General features: G+C 48.2%; 18 non-coding genes across 18 annotated transcripts; 9 read left to right on the forward strand and 9 right to left on the reverse strand.

Annotated features, from left to right (window-relative positions):
- Positions 1 to 142: 142 nt before the first annotated feature.
- On the reverse strand, positions 143 to 225 carry trnal-aag (transfer RNA leucine (anticodon AAG)). The gene has a single exon. It is a non-coding gene; the product is annotated as a tRNA-Leu (tRNA).
- A 625-nt stretch (positions 226 to 850) lies between these two features.
- On the forward strand, positions 851 to 969 carry trnal-caa (transfer RNA leucine (anticodon CAA)). The gene is made up of 2 exons: positions 851 to 888; positions 924 to 969. It is a non-coding gene; the product is annotated as a tRNA-Leu (tRNA).
- Positions 970 to 1,905: 936 nt separating this feature from the next.
- Positions 1,906 to 1,988, reverse strand: trnal-aag (transfer RNA leucine (anticodon AAG)). The gene has a single exon. It is a non-coding gene; the product is annotated as a tRNA-Leu (tRNA).
- A 625-nt stretch (positions 1,989 to 2,613) lies between these two features.
- Positions 2,614 to 2,732, forward strand: trnal-caa (transfer RNA leucine (anticodon CAA)). Its single transcript has 2 exons — positions 2,614 to 2,651; positions 2,687 to 2,732. It is a non-coding gene; the product is annotated as a tRNA-Leu (tRNA).
- A 936-nt stretch (positions 2,733 to 3,668) lies between these two features.
- trnal-aag (transfer RNA leucine (anticodon AAG)) lies at positions 3,669 to 3,751 on the reverse strand. The gene has a single exon. It is a non-coding gene; the product is annotated as a tRNA-Leu (tRNA).
- A 625-nt stretch (positions 3,752 to 4,376) lies between these two features.
- On the forward strand, positions 4,377 to 4,495 carry trnal-caa (transfer RNA leucine (anticodon CAA)). Its single transcript has 2 exons — positions 4,377 to 4,414; positions 4,450 to 4,495. It is a non-coding gene; the product is annotated as a tRNA-Leu (tRNA).
- A 910-nt stretch (positions 4,496 to 5,405) lies between these two features.
- On the reverse strand, positions 5,406 to 5,488 carry trnal-aag (transfer RNA leucine (anticodon AAG)). The gene has a single exon. It is a non-coding gene; the product is annotated as a tRNA-Leu (tRNA).
- A 625-nt stretch (positions 5,489 to 6,113) lies between these two features.
- trnal-caa (transfer RNA leucine (anticodon CAA)) lies at positions 6,114 to 6,232 on the forward strand. The gene is made up of 2 exons: positions 6,114 to 6,151; positions 6,187 to 6,232. It is a non-coding gene; the product is annotated as a tRNA-Leu (tRNA).
- A 936-nt stretch (positions 6,233 to 7,168) lies between these two features.
- On the reverse strand, positions 7,169 to 7,251 carry trnal-aag (transfer RNA leucine (anticodon AAG)). The gene has a single exon. It is a non-coding gene; the product is annotated as a tRNA-Leu (tRNA).
- Positions 7,252 to 7,876: 625 nt separating this feature from the next.
- On the forward strand, positions 7,877 to 7,995 carry trnal-caa (transfer RNA leucine (anticodon CAA)). The gene is made up of 2 exons: positions 7,877 to 7,914; positions 7,950 to 7,995. It is a non-coding gene; the product is annotated as a tRNA-Leu (tRNA).
- A 936-nt stretch (positions 7,996 to 8,931) lies between these two features.
- trnal-aag (transfer RNA leucine (anticodon AAG)) lies at positions 8,932 to 9,014 on the reverse strand. The gene has a single exon. It is a non-coding gene; the product is annotated as a tRNA-Leu (tRNA).
- A 625-nt stretch (positions 9,015 to 9,639) lies between these two features.
- trnal-caa (transfer RNA leucine (anticodon CAA)) lies at positions 9,640 to 9,758 on the forward strand. Its single transcript has 2 exons — positions 9,640 to 9,677; positions 9,713 to 9,758. It is a non-coding gene; the product is annotated as a tRNA-Leu (tRNA).
- Positions 9,759 to 10,668: 910 nt separating this feature from the next.
- trnal-aag (transfer RNA leucine (anticodon AAG)) lies at positions 10,669 to 10,750 on the reverse strand. The gene has a single exon. It is a non-coding gene; the product is annotated as a tRNA-Leu (tRNA).
- Positions 10,751 to 11,375: 625 nt separating this feature from the next.
- On the forward strand, positions 11,376 to 11,494 carry trnal-caa (transfer RNA leucine (anticodon CAA)). Its single transcript has 2 exons — positions 11,376 to 11,413; positions 11,449 to 11,494. It is a non-coding gene; the product is annotated as a tRNA-Leu (tRNA).
- Positions 11,495 to 12,431: 937 nt separating this feature from the next.
- trnal-aag (transfer RNA leucine (anticodon AAG)) lies at positions 12,432 to 12,514 on the reverse strand. The gene has a single exon. It is a non-coding gene; the product is annotated as a tRNA-Leu (tRNA).
- Positions 12,515 to 13,139: 625 nt separating this feature from the next.
- trnal-caa (transfer RNA leucine (anticodon CAA)) lies at positions 13,140 to 13,258 on the forward strand. The gene is made up of 2 exons: positions 13,140 to 13,177; positions 13,213 to 13,258. It is a non-coding gene; the product is annotated as a tRNA-Leu (tRNA).
- A 911-nt stretch (positions 13,259 to 14,169) lies between these two features.
- On the reverse strand, positions 14,170 to 14,251 carry trnal-aag (transfer RNA leucine (anticodon AAG)). The gene has a single exon. It is a non-coding gene; the product is annotated as a tRNA-Leu (tRNA).
- A 625-nt stretch (positions 14,252 to 14,876) lies between these two features.
- On the forward strand, positions 14,877 to 14,995 carry trnal-caa (transfer RNA leucine (anticodon CAA)). Its single transcript has 2 exons — positions 14,877 to 14,914; positions 14,950 to 14,995. It is a non-coding gene; the product is annotated as a tRNA-Leu (tRNA).
- The last annotated feature ends 619 nt before the right edge of the window (positions 14,996 to 15,614 follow it).

Consider the following 15,614-nt stretch of genomic DNA (forward strand, 5'->3'; position numbering starts at 1 on the left):
ATTTACAAGTGGCAACAAACTGAAGGCACCGTTCTCAGCTCAACCTCTTTTCCACACCAAAATAGTCATATCACAACACAGCGGGAGCCGACTGCTTCATGGCTCGCGGTGAAGGGGCGCAAATATTACACGCCACAAATTCTGGCAGCGGTGGGATTCGAACCCACTGCCTCCGAAGAGACTGGAGCCTTAATCCAGCGCCTTAGACCGCTCGGCCACGCTACCACTGGCAGCAGTTTCCGTTCTGGAACTAGTGACCGGTGAGTGAAATGTGACTTTGCTTTGGGCAAGATAATAATCAAGGCCATTGAAGTGGCAGACGGTAAACTCTCGAGAAATGATTTTGCAGCATACAGGTCCACAGGGCAACACCAGTAATTAGGTGCACGTTGGAACGAAGCAGTTACAACCTTCATTCAATATTTATTCCGACATCAACGTCACTGACAAAACCAGATTATCTGGTCATGATCACATTGCCGTTTGTGGGATCTTGCTGTGTGCAAACTGGCTGCGGCGTTCCCCACATTGCAACAGTGCCTTCACTTTTACAATACTTCATTGGCTGTGAAGCGCCTTGGGACGTCGTTCGGTCATGAAAGGCGCTTTCGAAATACAATACAGAAAATGTTACCCGATAGCTGACAAAATGCGAGCTGTTGCGAGAAATACCTGTGTTTGAATGTTGGTTGCATTGCAGGGATGATGAACTTAATGACTGGCGCTGCCTGTTAAGTCCTGTCGTAAGAATGTGTGCGTTGTGTGTTTGCACAGGAGGAAGAATTGTGAGGCTGCTCAGTAAGTGTGCAGAATTTGCAGCACATTTTCCTGCAGCTGCTGCACGACCATTGTCAGGATGGCCGAGTGGTCTAAGGCGCCAGACTCAAGGACTGTTAATCCTTACCTTACCAAAGGTTGGTGTATTCTGGTCCCTTTCTAGGGGCGTGGATTCGAATCCCACTTCTGACATTAACTTTTTATCCAGACAAATGCCAGCCAGCGTCAAAAAGCCTGCTCAACTGGCTTTAAATTTGCAAGTGGTCACCTCAAGCTCCTCAACGCTATTGGCGTTTGCCAATAAGCGAAAGGCACCGCACCGCCCACAGACCAACTTGTTTTGCTCTCTAAACTTATCACATTCTAACCCTGTTCTCGGGGATAGGGTTTAAAATCAGACTTCTCCTTTCAACCCATTCCCACACTAAAAAGCAGCAGACTCAAAGCATGACATTTTTATCCTCCCGCGTTGCTGAATTCCACGTTGCTTTCTCGTACTGTGGCTTTCAATCCCACTGCAGACAGTGGTGGTTCTCAGAAAAAGGGCACCACTGTCAAAGAATGAGATTTCTTCCACACAAAGGCTGCTCAAATCTGCTCCGTTCCTCAGGCAGGGAATTACTTGCAATGTTACTTCCGACATTAACACATTTTGCCAGTATAAAAGGCACCAGAGCCAAACAAGTCAGGTATTAGCATGTGAAAGTTGCCAGAGTCGATGCCTTGGTGGACCGAGGCCTTTCAATGCTCAGACTGATGCTTACGGCCAAGGGCACAATAGTGTCAGGAAGGCCGAGTGGAGTGAGGCGCCAGACTCAAAGACTGTTAATCCTTAACTGACCAAAGGTCGGCGAATTCCGGTCCCTTTCTAGGGGCGTGGGTTGCAATCCCACCTCTGACGTGACATTTTTCCCCACACAAATGCAGCCAGCGTCAAAAGGCCTGTTGAACTGGCCTTCAATTTACAAGTGGCAACATCAAACTCTTCAACGGTTTGCCAACAAACTGAAGGCACCGTTCTCAGCTCAACCTCTTTTCCACACCAAAATAGTCATATCACAACACAGCGGGAGCCGACTGCTTCATGGCTCGCGGTGAAGGGGCGCAAATATTACACGCCACAAATTCTGGCAGCGGTGGGATTCGAACCCACTGCCTCCGAAGAGACTGGAGCCTTAATCCAGCGCCTTAGACCGCTCGGCCACGCTACCACTGGCAGCAGTTTCCGTTCTGGAACTAGTGACCGGTGAGTGAAATGTGACTTTGCTTTGGGCAAGATAATAATCAAGGCCATTGAAGTGGCAGACGGTAAACTCTCGAGAAATGATTTTGCAGCATACAGGTCCACAGGGCAACACCAGTAATTAGGTGCACGTTGGAACGAAGCAGTTACAACCTTCATTCAATATTTATTCCGACATCAACGTCACTGACAAAACCAGATTATCTGGTCATGATCACATTGCCGTTTGTGGGATCTTGCTGTGTGCAAACTGGCTGCGGCGTTCCCCACATTGCAACAGTGCCTTCACTTTTACAATACTTCATTGGCTGTGAAGCGCCTTGGGACGTCGTTCGGTCATGAAAGGCGCTTTCGAAATACAATACAGAAAATGTTACCCGATAGCTGACAAAATGCGAGCTGTTGCGAGAAATACCTGTGTTTGAATGTTGGTTGCATTGCAGGGATGATGAACTTAATGACTGGCGCTGCCTGTTAAGTCCTGTCGTAAGAATGTGTGCGTTGTGTGTTTGCACAGGAGGAAGAATTGTGAGGCTGCTCAGTAAGTGTGCAGAATTTGCAGCACATTTTCCTGCAGCTGCTGCACGACCATTGTCAGGATGGCCGAGTGGTCTAAGGCGCCAGACTCAAGGACTGTTAATCCTTACCTTACCAAAGGTTGGTGTATTCTGGTCCCTTTCTAGGGGCGTGGATTCGAATCCCACTTCTGACATTAACTTTTTATCCAGACAAATGCCAGCCAGCGTCAAAAAGCCTGCTCAACTGGCTTTAAATTTGCAAGTGGTCACCTCAAGCTCCTCAACGCTATTGGCGTTTGCCAATAAGCGAAAGGCACCGCACCGCCCACAGACCAACTTGTTTTGCTCTCTAAACTTATCACATTCTAACCCTGTTCTCGGGGATAGGGTTTAAAATCAGACTTCTCCTTTCAACCCATTCCCACACTAAAAAGCAGCAGACTCAAAGCATGACATTTTTATCCTCCCGCGTTGCTGAATTCCACGTTGCTTTCTCGTACTGTGGCTTTCAATCCCACTGCAGACAGTGGTGGTTCTCAGAAAAAGGGCACCACTGTCAAAGAATGAGATTTCTTCCACACAAAGGCTGCTCAAATCTGCTCCGTTCCTCAGGCAGGGAATTACTTGCAATGTTACTTCCGACATTAACACATTTTGCCAGTATAAAAGGCACCAGAGCCAAACAAGTCAGGTATTAGCATGTGAAAGTTGCCAGAGTCGATGCCTTGGTGGACCGAGGCCTTTCAATGCTCAGACTGATGCTTACGGCCAAGGGCACAATAGTGTCAGGAAGGCCGAGTGGAGTGAGGCGCCAGACTCAAAGACTGTTAATCCTTAACTGACCAAAGGTCGGCGAATTCCGGTCCCTTTCTAGGGGCGTGGGTTGCAATCCCACCTCTGACGTGACATTTTTCCCCACACAAATGCAGCCAGCGTCAAAAGGCCTGTTGAACTGGCCTTCAATTTACAAGTGGCAACATCAAACTCTTCAACGGTTTGCCAACAAACTGAAGGCACCGTTCTCAGCTCAACCTCTTTTCCACACCAAAATAGTCATATCACAACACAGCGGGAGCCGACTGCTTCATGGCTCGCGGTGAAGGGGCGCAAATATTACACGCCACAAATTCTGGCAGCGGTGGGATTCGAACCCACTGCCTCCGAAGAGACTGGAGCCTTAATCCAGCGCCTTAGACCGCTCGGCCACGCTACCACTGGCAGCAGTTTCCGTTCTGGAACTAGTGACCGGTGAGTGAAATGTGACTTTGCTTTGGGCAAGATAATAATCAAGGCCATTGAAGTGGCAGACGGTAAACTCTCGAGAAATGATTTTGCAGCATACAGGTCCACAGGGCAACACCAGTAATTAGGTGCACGTTGGAACGAAGCAGTTACAACCTTCATTCAATATTTATTCCGACATCAACGTCACTGACAAAACCAGATTATCTGGTCATGATCACATTGCCGTTTGTGGGATCTTGCTGTGTGCAAACTGGCTGCGGCGTTCCCCACATTGCAACAGTGCCTTCACTTTTACAATACTTCATTGGCTGTGAAGCGCCTTGGGACGTCGTTCGGTCATGAAAGGCGCTTTCGAAATACAATACAGAAAATGTTACCCGATAGCTGACAAAATGCGAGCTGTTGCGAGAAATACCTGTGTTTGAATGTTGGTTGCATTGCAGGGATGATGAACTTAATGACTGGCGCTGCCTGTTAAGTCCTGTCGTAAGAATGTGTGCGTTGTGTGTTTGCACAGGAGGAAGAATTGTGAGGCTGCTCAGTAAGTGTGCAGAATTTGCAGCACATTTTCCTGCAGCTGCTGCACGACCATTGTCAGGATGGCCGAGTGGTCTAAGGCGCCAGACTCAAGGACTGTTAATCCTTACCTTACCAAAGGTTGGTGTATTCTGGTCCCTTTCTAGGGGCGTGGATTCGAATCCCACTTCTGACATTAACTTTTTATCCAGACAAATGCCAGCCAGCGTCAAAAAGCCTGCTCAACTGGCTTTAAATTTGCAAGTGGTCACCTCAAGCTCCTCAACGCTATTGGCGTTTGCCAATAAGCGAAAGGCACCGCACCGCCCACAGACCAACTTGTTTTGCTCTCTAAACTTATCACATTCTAACCCTGTTCTCGGGGATAGGGTTTAAAATCAGACTTCTCCTTTCAACCCATTCCCACACTAAAAAGCAGCAGACTCAAAGCATGACATTTTTATCCTCCCGCGTTGCTGAATTCCACGTTGCTTTCTCGTACTGTGGCTTTCAATCCCACTGCAGACAGTGGTGGTTCTCAGAAAAAGGGCACCACTGTCAAAGAATGAGATTTCTTCCACACAAAGGCTGCTCAAATCTGCTCCGTTCCTCAGGCAGGGAATTACTTGCAATGTTACTTCCGACATTAACACATTTTGCCAGTATAAAAGGCACCAGAGCCAAACAAGTCAGGTATTAGCATGTGAAAGTTGCCAGAGTCGATGCCTTGGTGGACCGAGGCCTTTCAATGCTCAGACTGATGCTTACGGCCAAGGGCACAATAGTGTCAGGAAGGCCGAGTGGAGTGAGGCGCCAGACTCAAAGACTGTTAATCCTTAACTGACCAAAGGTCGGCGAATTCCGGTCCCTTTCTAGGGGCGTGGGTTGCAATCCCACCTCTGACGTGACATTTTTCCCCACACAAATGCAGCCAGCGTCAAAAGGCCTGTTGAACTGGCCTTCAATTTACAAGTGGCAACAAACTGAAGGCACCGTTCTCAGCTCAACCTCTTTTCCACACCAAAATAGTCATATCACAACACAGCGGGAGCCGACTGCTTCATGGCTCGCGGTGAAGGGGCGCAAATATTACACGCCACAAATTCTGGCAGCGGTGGGATTCGAACCCACTGCCTCCGAAGAGACTGGAGCCTTAATCCAGCGCCTTAGACCGCTCGGCCACGCTACCACTGGCAGCAGTTTCCGTTCTGGAACTAGTGACCGGTGAGTGAAATGTGACTTTGCTTTGGGCAAGATAATAATCAAGGCCATTAAAGTGGCAGACGGTAAACTCTCGAGAAATGATTTTGCAGCATACAGGTCCACAGGGCAACACCAGTAATTAGGTGCACGTTGGAACGAAGCAGTTACAACCTTCATTCAATATTTATTCCGACATCAACGTCACTGACAAAACCAGATTATCTGGTCATGATCACATTGCCGTTTGTGGGATCTTGCTGTGTGCAAACTGGCTGCGGCGTTCCCCACATTGCAACAGTGCCTTCACTTTTACAATACTTCATTGGCTGTGAAGCGCCTTGGGACGTCGTTCGGTCATGAAAGGCGCTTTCGAAATACAATACAGAAAATGTTACCCGATAGCTGACAAAATGCGAGCTGTTGCGAGAAATACCTGTGTTTGAATGTTGGTTGCATTGCAGGGATGATGAACTTAATGACTGGCGCTGCCTGTTAAGTCCTGTCGTAAGAATGTGTGCGTTGTGTGTTTGCACAGGAGGAAGAATTGTGAGGCTGCTCAGTAAGTGTGCAGAATTTGCAGCACATTTTCCTGCAGCTGCTGCACGACCATTGTCAGGATGGCCGAGTGGTCTAAGGCGCCAGACTCAAGGACTGTTAATGCTTACCTTACCAAAGGTTGGTGTATTCTGGTCCCTTTCTAGGGGCGTGGGTTCGAATCCCACTTCTGACATTAACTTTTTATCCAGACAAATGCCAGCCAGCGTCAAAAAGCCTGCTCAACTGGCTTTAAATTTGCAAGTGGTCACCTCAAGCTCCTCAACGCTATTGGCGTTTGCCAATAAGCGAAAGGCACCGCACCGCCCACAGACCAACTTGTTTTGCTCTCTAAACTTATCACATTCTAACCCTGTTCTCGGGGATAGGGTTTAAAATCAGACTTCTCCTTTCAACCCATTCCCACACTAAAAAGCAGCAGACTCAAAGCATGACATTTTTATCCTCCCGCGTTGCTGAATTCCACGTTGCTTTCTCGTACTGTGGCTTTCAATCCCACTGCAGACAGTGGTGGTTCTCAGAAAAAGGGCACCACTGTCAAAGAATGAGATTTCTTCCACACAAAGGCTGCTCAAATCTGCTCCGTTCCTCAGGCAGGGAATTACTTGCAATGTTACTTCCGACATTAACACATTTTGCCAGTATAAAAGGCACCAGAGCCAAACAAGTCAGGTATTAGCATGTGAAAGTTGCCAGAGTCGATGCCTTGGTGGACCGAGGCCTTTCAATGCTCAGACTGATGCTTACGGCCAAGGGCACAATAGTGTCAGGAAGGCCGAGTGGAGTGAGGCGCCAGACTCAAAGACTGTTAATCCTTAACTGACCAAAGGTCGGCGAATTCCGGTCCCTTTCTAGGGGCGTGGGTTGCAATCCCACCTCTGACGTGACATTTTTCCCCACACAAATGCAGCCAGCGTCAAAAGGCCTGTTGAACTGGCCTTCAATTTACAAGTGGCAACATCAAACTCTTCAACGGTTTGCCAACAAACTGAAGGCACCGTTCTCAGCTCAACCTCTTTTCCACACCAAAATATTCATATCACAACACAGCGGGAGCCGACTGCTTCATGGCTCGCGGTGAAGGGGCGCAAATATTACACGCCACAAATTCTGGCAGCGGTGGGATTCGAACCCACTGCCTCCGAAGAGACTGGAGCCTTAATCCAGCGCCTTAGACCGCTCGGCCACGCTACCACTGGCAGCAGTTTCCGTTCTGGAACTAGTGACCGGTGAGTGAAATGTGACTTTGCTTTGGGCAAGATAATAATCAAGGCCATTGAAGTGGCAGACGGTAAACTCTCGAGAAATGATTTTGCAGCATACAGGTCCACAGGGCAACACCAGTAATTAGGTGCACGTTGGAACGAAGCAGTTACAACCTTCATTCAATATTTATTCCGACATCAACGTCACTGACAAAACCAGATTATCTGGTCATGATCACATTGCCGTTTGTGGGATCTTGCTGTGTGCAAACTGGCTGCGGCGTTCCCCACATTGCAACAGTGCCTTCACTTTTACAATACTTCATTGGCTGTGAAGCGCCTTGGGACGTCGTTCGGTCATGAAAGGCGCTTTCGAAATACAATACAGAAAATGTTACCCGATAGCTGACAAAATGCGAGCTGTTGCGAGAAATACCTGTGTTTGAATGTTGGTTGCATTGCAGGGATGATGAACTTAATGACTGGCGCTGCCTGTTAAGTCCTGTCGTAAGAATGTGTGCGTTGTGTGTTTGCACAGGAGGAAGAATTGTGAGGCTGCTCAGTAAGTGTGCAGAATTTGCAGCACATTTTCCTGCAGCTGCTGCACGACCATTGTCAGGATGGCCGAGTGGTCTAAGGCGCCAGACTCAAGGACTGTTAATCCTTACCTTACCAAAGGTTGGTGTATTCTGGTCCCTTTCTAGGGGCGTGGATTCGAATCCCACTTCTGACATTAACTTTTTATCCAGACAAATGCCAGCCAGCGTCAAAAAGCCTGCTCAACTGGCTTTAAATTTGCAAGTGGTCACCTCAAGCTCCTCAACGCTATTGGCGTTTGCCAATAAGCGAAAGGCACCGCACCGCCCACAGACCAACTTGTTTTGCTCTCTAAACTTATCACATTCTAACCCTGTTCTCGGGGATAGGGTTTAAAATCAGACTTCTCCTTTCAACCCATTCCCACACTAAAAAGCAGCAGACTCAAAGCATGACATTTTTATCCTCCCGCGTTGCTGAATTCCACGTTGCTTTCTCGTACTGTGGCTTTCAATCCCACTGCAGACAGTGGTGGTTCTCAGAAAAAGGGCACCACTGTCAAAGAATGAGATTTCTTCCACACAAAGGCTGCTCAAATCTGCTCCGTTCCTCAGGCAGGGAATTACTTGCAATGTTACTTCCGACATTAACACATTTTGCCAGTATAAAAGGCACCAGAGCCAAACAAGTCAGGTATTAGCATGTGAAAGTTGCCAGAGTCGATGCCTTGGTGGACCGAGGCCTTTCAATGCTCAGACTGATGCTTACGGCCAAGGGCACAATAGTGTCAGGAAGGCCGAGTGGAGTGAGGCGCCAGACTCAAAGACTGTTAATCCTTAACTGACCAAAGGTCGGCGAATTCCGGTCCCTTTCTAGGGGCGTGGGTTGCAATCCCATCTCTGACGTGACATTTTTCCCCACACAAATGCAGCCAGCGTCAAAAGGCCTGTTGAACTGGCCTTCAATTTACAAGTGGCAACATCAAACTCTTCAACGGTTTGCCAACAAACTGAAGGCACCGTTCTCAGCTCAACCTCTTTTCCACACCAAAATAGTCATATCACAACACAGCGGGAGCCGACTGCTTCATGGCTCGCGGTGAAGGGGCGCAAATATTACACGCCACAAATTCTGGCAGCGGTGGGATTCGAACCCACTGCCTCCGAAGAGACTGGAGCCTTAATCCAGCGCCTTAGACCGCTCGGCCACGCTACCACTGGCAGCAGTTTCCGTTCTGGAACTAGTGACCGGTGAGTGAAATGTGACTTTGCTTTGGGCAAGATAATAATCAAGGCCATTGAAGTGGCAGACGGTAAACTCTCGAGAAATGATTTTGCAGCATACAGGTCCACAGGGCAACACCAGTAATTAGGTGCACGTTGGAACGAAGCAGTTACAACCTTCATTCAATATTTATTCCGACATCAACGTCACTGACAAAACCAGATTATCTGGTCATGATCACATTGCCGTTTGTGGGATCTTGCTGTGTGCAAACTGGCTGCGGCGTTCCCCACATTGCAACAGTGCCTTCACTTTTACAATACTTCATTGGCTGTGAAGCGCCTTGGGACGTCGTTCGGTCATGAAAGGCGCTTTCGAAATACAATACAGAAAATGTTACCCGATAGCTGACAAAATGCGAGCTGTTGCGAGAAATACCTGTGTTTGAATGTTGGTTGCATTGCAGGGATGATGAACTTAATGACTGGCGCTGCCTGTTAAGTCCTGTCGTAAGAATGTGTGCGTTGTGTGTTTGCACAGGAGGAAGAATTGTGAGGCTGCTCAGTAAGTGTGCAGAATTTGCAGCACATTTTCCTGCAGCTGCTGCACGACCATTGTCAGGATGGCCGAGTGGTCTAAGGCGCCAGACTCAAGGACTGTTAATCCTTACCTTACCAAAGGTTGGTGTATTCTGGTCCCTTTCTAGGGGCGTGGATTCGAATCCCACTTCTGACATTAACTTTTTATCCAGACAAATGCCAGCCAGCGTCAAAAAGCCTGCTCAACTGGCTTTAAATTTGCAAGTGGTCACCTCAAGCTCCTCAACGCTATTGGCGTTTGCCAATAAGCGAAAGGCACCGCACCGCCCACAGACCAACTTGTTTTGCTCTCTAAACTTATCACATTCTAACCCTGTTCTCGGGGATAGGGTTTAAAATCAGACTTCTCCTTTCAACCCATTCCCACACTAAAAAGCAGCAGACTCAAAGCATGACATTTTTATCCTCCCGCGTTGCTGAATTCCACGTTGCTTTCTCGTACTGTGGCTTTCAATCCCACTGCAGACAGTGGTGGTTCTCAGAAAAAGGGCACCACTGTCAAAGAATGAGATTTCTTCCACACAAAGGCTGCTCAAATCTGCTCCGTTCCTCAGGCAGGGAATTACTTGCAATGTTACTTCCGACATTAACACATTTTGCCAGTATAAAAGGCACCAGAGCCAAACAAGTCAGGTATTAGCATGTGAAAGTTGCCAGAGTCGATGCCTTGGTGGACCGAGGCCTTTCAATGCTCAGACTGATGCTTACGGCCAAGGGCACAATAGTGTCAGGAAGGCCGAGTGGAGTGAGGCGCCAGACTCAAAGACTGTTAATCCTTAACTGACCAAAGGTCGGCGAATTCCGGTCCCTTTCTAGGGGCGTGGGTTGCAATCCCACCTCTGACGTGACATTTTTCCCCACACAAATGCAGCCAGCGTCAAAAGGCCTGTTGAACTGGCCTTCAATTTACAAGTGGCAACAAACTGAAGGCACCGTTCTCAGCTCAACCTCTTTTCCACACCAAAATAGTCATATCACAACACAGCGGGAGCCGACTGCTTCATGGCTCGCGGTGAAGGGGCGCAAATATTACACGCCACAAATTCTGGCAGCGGTGGGATTCGAACCCACGCCTCCGAAGAGACTGGAGCCTTAATCCAGCGCCTTAGACCGCTCGGCCACGCTACCACTGGCAGCAGTTTCCGTTCTGGAACTAGTGACCGGTGAGTGAAATGTGACTTTGCTTTGGGCAAGATAATAATCAAAGCCATTTAAGTGGCAGACGGTAAACTCTCGAGAAATGATTTTGCAGCATACAGGTCCACAGGGCAACACCAGTAATTAGGTGCACGTTGGAACGAAGCAGTTACAACCTTCATTCAATATTTATTCCGACATCAACGTCACTGACAAAACCAGATTATCTGGTCATGATCACATTGCCGTTTGTGGGATCTTGCTGTGTGCAAACTGGCTGCGGCGTTCCCCACATTGCAACAGTGCCTTCACTTTTACAATACTTCATTGGCTGTGAAGCGCCTTGGGACGTCGTTCGGTCATGAAAGGCGCTTTCGAAATACAATACAGAAAATGTTACCCGATAGCTGACAAAATGCGAGCTGTTGCGAGAAATACCTGTGTTTGAATGTTGGTTGCATTGCAGGGATGATGAACTTAATGACTGGCGCTGCCTGTTAAGTCCTGTCGTAAGAATGTGTGCGTTGTGTGTTTGCACAGGAGGAAGAATTGTGAGGCTGCTCAGTAAGTGTGCAGAATTTGCAGCACATTTTCCTGCAGCTGCTGCACGACCATTGTCAGGATGGCCGAGTGGTCTAAGGCGCCAGACTCAAGGACTGTTAATGCTTACCTTACCAAAGGTTGGTGTATTCTGGTCCCTTTCTAGGGGCGTGGGTTCGAATCCCACTTCTGACATTAACTTTTTATCCAGACAAATGCCAGCCAGCGTCAAAAAGCCTGCTCAACTGGCTTTAAATTTGCAAGTGGTCACCTCAAGCTCCTCAACGCTATTGGCGTTTGCCAATAAGCGAAAGGCACCGCACCGCCCACAGACCAACTTGTTTTGCTCTCTAAACTTATCACATTCTAACCCTGTTCTCGGGGATAGGGTTTAAAATCAGACTTCTCCTTTCAACCCATTCCCACACTAAAAAGCAGCAGACTCAAAGCATGACATTTTTATCCTCCCGCGTTGCTGAATTCCACGTTGCTTTCTCGTACTGTGGCTTTCAATCCCACTGCAGACAGTGGTGGTTCTCAGAAAAAGGGCACCACTGTCAAAGAATGAGATTTCTTCCACACAAAGGCTGCTCAAATCTGCTCCGTTCCTCAGGCAGGGAATTACTTGCAATGTTTACTTCCGACATTAACACATTTTGCCAGTATAAAAGGCACCAGAGCCAAACAAGTCAGGTATTAGCATGTGAAAGTTGCCAGAGTCGATGCCTTGGTGGACCGAGGCCTTTCAATGCTCAGACTGATGCTTACGGCCAAGGGCACAATAGTGTCAGGAAGGCCGAGTGGAGTGAGGCGCCAGACTCAAAGACTGTTAATCCTTAACTGACCAAAGGTCGGCGAATTCCGGTCCCTTTCTAGGGGCGTGGGTTGCAATCCCACCTCTGACGTGACATTTTTCCCCACACAAATGCAGCCAGCGTCAAAAGGCCTGTTGAACTGGCCTTCAATTTACAAGTGGCAACATCAAACTCTTCAACGGTTTGCCAACAAACTGAAGGCACCGTTCTCAGCTCAACCTCTTTTCCACACCAAAATAGTCATATCACAACACAGCGGGAGCCGACTGCTTCATGGCTCGCGGTGAAGGGGCGCAAATATTACACGCCACAAATTCTGGCAGCGGTGGGATTCGAACCCACTGCCTCCGAAGAGACTGGAGCCTTAATCCAGCGCCTTAGACCGCTCGGCCACGCTACCACTGGCAGCAGTTTCCGTTCTGGAACTAGTGACCGGTGAGTGAAATGTGACTTTGCTTTGGGCAAGATAATAATCAAGGCCATTGAAGTGGCAGACGGTAAACTCTCGAGAAATGATTTTGCAGCATACAGGTCCACAGGGCAACACCAGTAATTAGGTGCACGTTGGAACGAAGCAGTTACAACCTTCATTCAATATTTATTCCGACATCAACGTCACTGACAAAACCAGATTATCTGGTCATGATCACATTGCCGTTTGTGGGATCTTGCTGTGTGCAAACTGGCTGCGGCGTTCCCCACATTGCAACAGTGCCTTCACTTTTACAATACTTCATTGGCTGTAAAGCGCCTTGGGACGTCGTTCGGTCATGAAAGGCGCTTTCGAAATACAATACAGAAAATGTTACCCGATAGCTGACAAAATGCGAGCTGTTGCGAGAAATACCTGTGTTTGAATGTTGGTTGCATTGCAGGGATGATGAACTTAATGACTGGCGCTGCCTGTTAAGTCCTGTCGTAAGAATGTGTGCGTTGTGTGTTTGCACAGGAGGAAGAATTGTGAGGCTGCTCAGTAAGTGTGCAGAATTTGCAGCACATTTTCCTGCAGCTGCTGCACGACCATTGTCAGGATGGCCGAGTGGTCTAAGGCGCCAGACTCAAGGACTGTTAATCCTTACCTTACCAAAGGTTGGTGTATTCTGGTCCCTTTCTAGGGGTGTGGGTTCGAATCCCACTTCTGACATTAACTTTTTATCCAGACAAATGCCAGCCAGCGTCAAAAAGCCTGCTCAACTGGCTTTAAATTTGCAAGTGGTCACCTCAAGCTCCTCAACGCTATTGGCGTTTGCCAATAAGCGAAAGGCACCGCACCGCCCACAGACCAACTTGTTTTGCTCTCTAAACTTATCACATTCTAACCCTGTTCTCGGGGATAGGGTTTAAAATCAGACTTCTCCTTTCAACCCATTCCCACACTAAAAAGCAGCAGACTCAAAGCATGACATTTTTATCCTCCCGCGTTGCTGAATTCCACGTTGCTTTCTCGTACTGTGGCTTTCAATCCCACTGCAGACAGTGGTGGTTCTCAGAAAAAGGGCACCACTGTCAAAGAATGAGATTTCTTCCACACAAAGGCTGCTCAAATCTGCTCCGTTCCTCAGGCAGGGAATTACTTGCAATGTTTACTTCCGACATTAACACATTTTGCCAGTATAAAAGGCACCAGAGCCAAACAAGTCAGGTATTAGCATGTGAAAGTTGCCAGAGTCGATGCCTTGGTGGACCGAGGCCTTTCAATGCTCAGACTGATGCTTACGGCCAAGGGCACAATAGTGTCAGGAAGGCCGAGTGGAGTGAGGCGCCAGACTCAAAGACTGTTAATCCTTAACTGACCAAAGGTCGGCGAATTCCGGTCCCTTTCTAGGGGCGTGGGTTGCAATCCCACCTCTGACGTGACATTTTTCCCCACACAAATGCAGCCAGCGTCAAAAGGCCTGTTGAACTGGCCTTCAATTTACAAGTGGCAACAAACTGAAGGCACCGTTCTCAGCTCAACCTCTTTTCCACACCAAAATAGTCATATCACAACACAGCGGGAGCCGACTGCTTCATGGCTCGCGGTGAAGGGGCGCAAATATTACACGCCACAATTTCTGGCAGCGGTGGGATTCGAACCCACGCCTCCGAAGAGACTGGAGCCTTAATCCAGCGCCTTAGACCGCTCGGCCACGCTACCACTGGCAGCAGTTTCCGTTCTGGAACTAGTGACCGGTGAGTGAAATGTGACTTTGCTTTGGGCAAGATAATAATCAAGGCCATTAAAGTGGCAGACGGTAAACTCTCGAGAAATGATTTTGCAGCATACAGGTCCACAGGGCAACACCAGTAATTAGGTGCACGTTGGAACGAAGCAGTTACAACCTTCATTCAATATTTATTCCGACATCAACGTCACTGACAAAACCAGATTATCTGGTCATGATCACATTGCCGTTTGTGGGATCTTGCTGTGTGCAAACTGGCTGCGGCGTTCCCCACATTGCAACAGTGCCTTCACTTTTACAATACTTCATTGGCTGTGAAGCGCCTTGGGACGTCGTTCGGTCATGAAAGGCGCTTTCGAAATACAATACAGAAAATGTTACCCGATAGCTGACAAAATGCGAGCTGTTGCGAGAAATACCTGTGTTTGAATGTTGGTTGCATTGCAGGGATGATGAACTTAATGACTGGCGCTGCCTGTTAAGTCCTGTCGTAAGAATGTGTGCGTTGTGTGTTTGCACAGGAGGAAGAATTGTGAGGCTGCTCAGTAAGTGTGCAGAATTTGCAGCACATTTTCCTGCAGCTGCTGCACGACCATTGTCAGGATGGCCGAGTGGTCTAAGGCGCCAGACTCAAGGACTGTTAATGCTTACCTTACCAAAGGTTGGTGTATTCTGGTCCCTTTCTAGGGGCGTGGGTTCGAATCCCACTTCTGACATTAACTTTTTATCCAGACAAATGCCAGCCAGCGTCAAAAAGCCTGCTCAACTGGCTTTAAATTTGCAAGTGGTCACCTCAAGCTCCTCAACGCTATTGGCGTTTGCCAATAAGCGAAAGGCACCGCACCGCCCACAGACCAACTTGTTTTGCTCTCTAAACTTATCACATTCTAACCCTGTTCTCGGGGATAGGGTTTAAAATCAGACTTCTCCTTTCAACCCATTCCCACACTAAAAAGCAGCAGACTCAAAGCATGACATTTTTATCCTCCCGCGTTGCTGAATTCCACGTTGCTTTCTCGTACTGTGGCTTTCAATCCCACTGCAGACAGTGGTGGTTCTCAGAAAAAGGGCACCACTGTCAAAGAATGAGATTTCTTCCACACAAAGGCTGCTCAAATCTGCTCCGTTCCTCAGGCAGGGAATTACTTGCAATGTTACTTCCGACATTAACACATTTTGCCAGTATAAAAGGCACCAGAGCCAAACAAGTCAGGTATTAGCATGTGAAAGTTGCCAGAGTCGATGCCTTGGTGGACCGAGGCCTTTCAATGCTCAGACTGATGCTTACGGCCAAGGGCACAATAGTGTCAGGAAGGCCGAGTGGAGTGAGGCGCC

Source organism: Pristiophorus japonicus, chromosome 8 (genome assembly GCF_044704955.1).
Source record: "Pristiophorus japonicus isolate sPriJap1 chromosome 8, sPriJap1.hap1, whole genome shotgun sequence".
Lineage (NCBI taxonomy): Eukaryota > Metazoa > Chordata > Chondrichthyes > Pristiophoridae > Pristiophorus > Pristiophorus japonicus.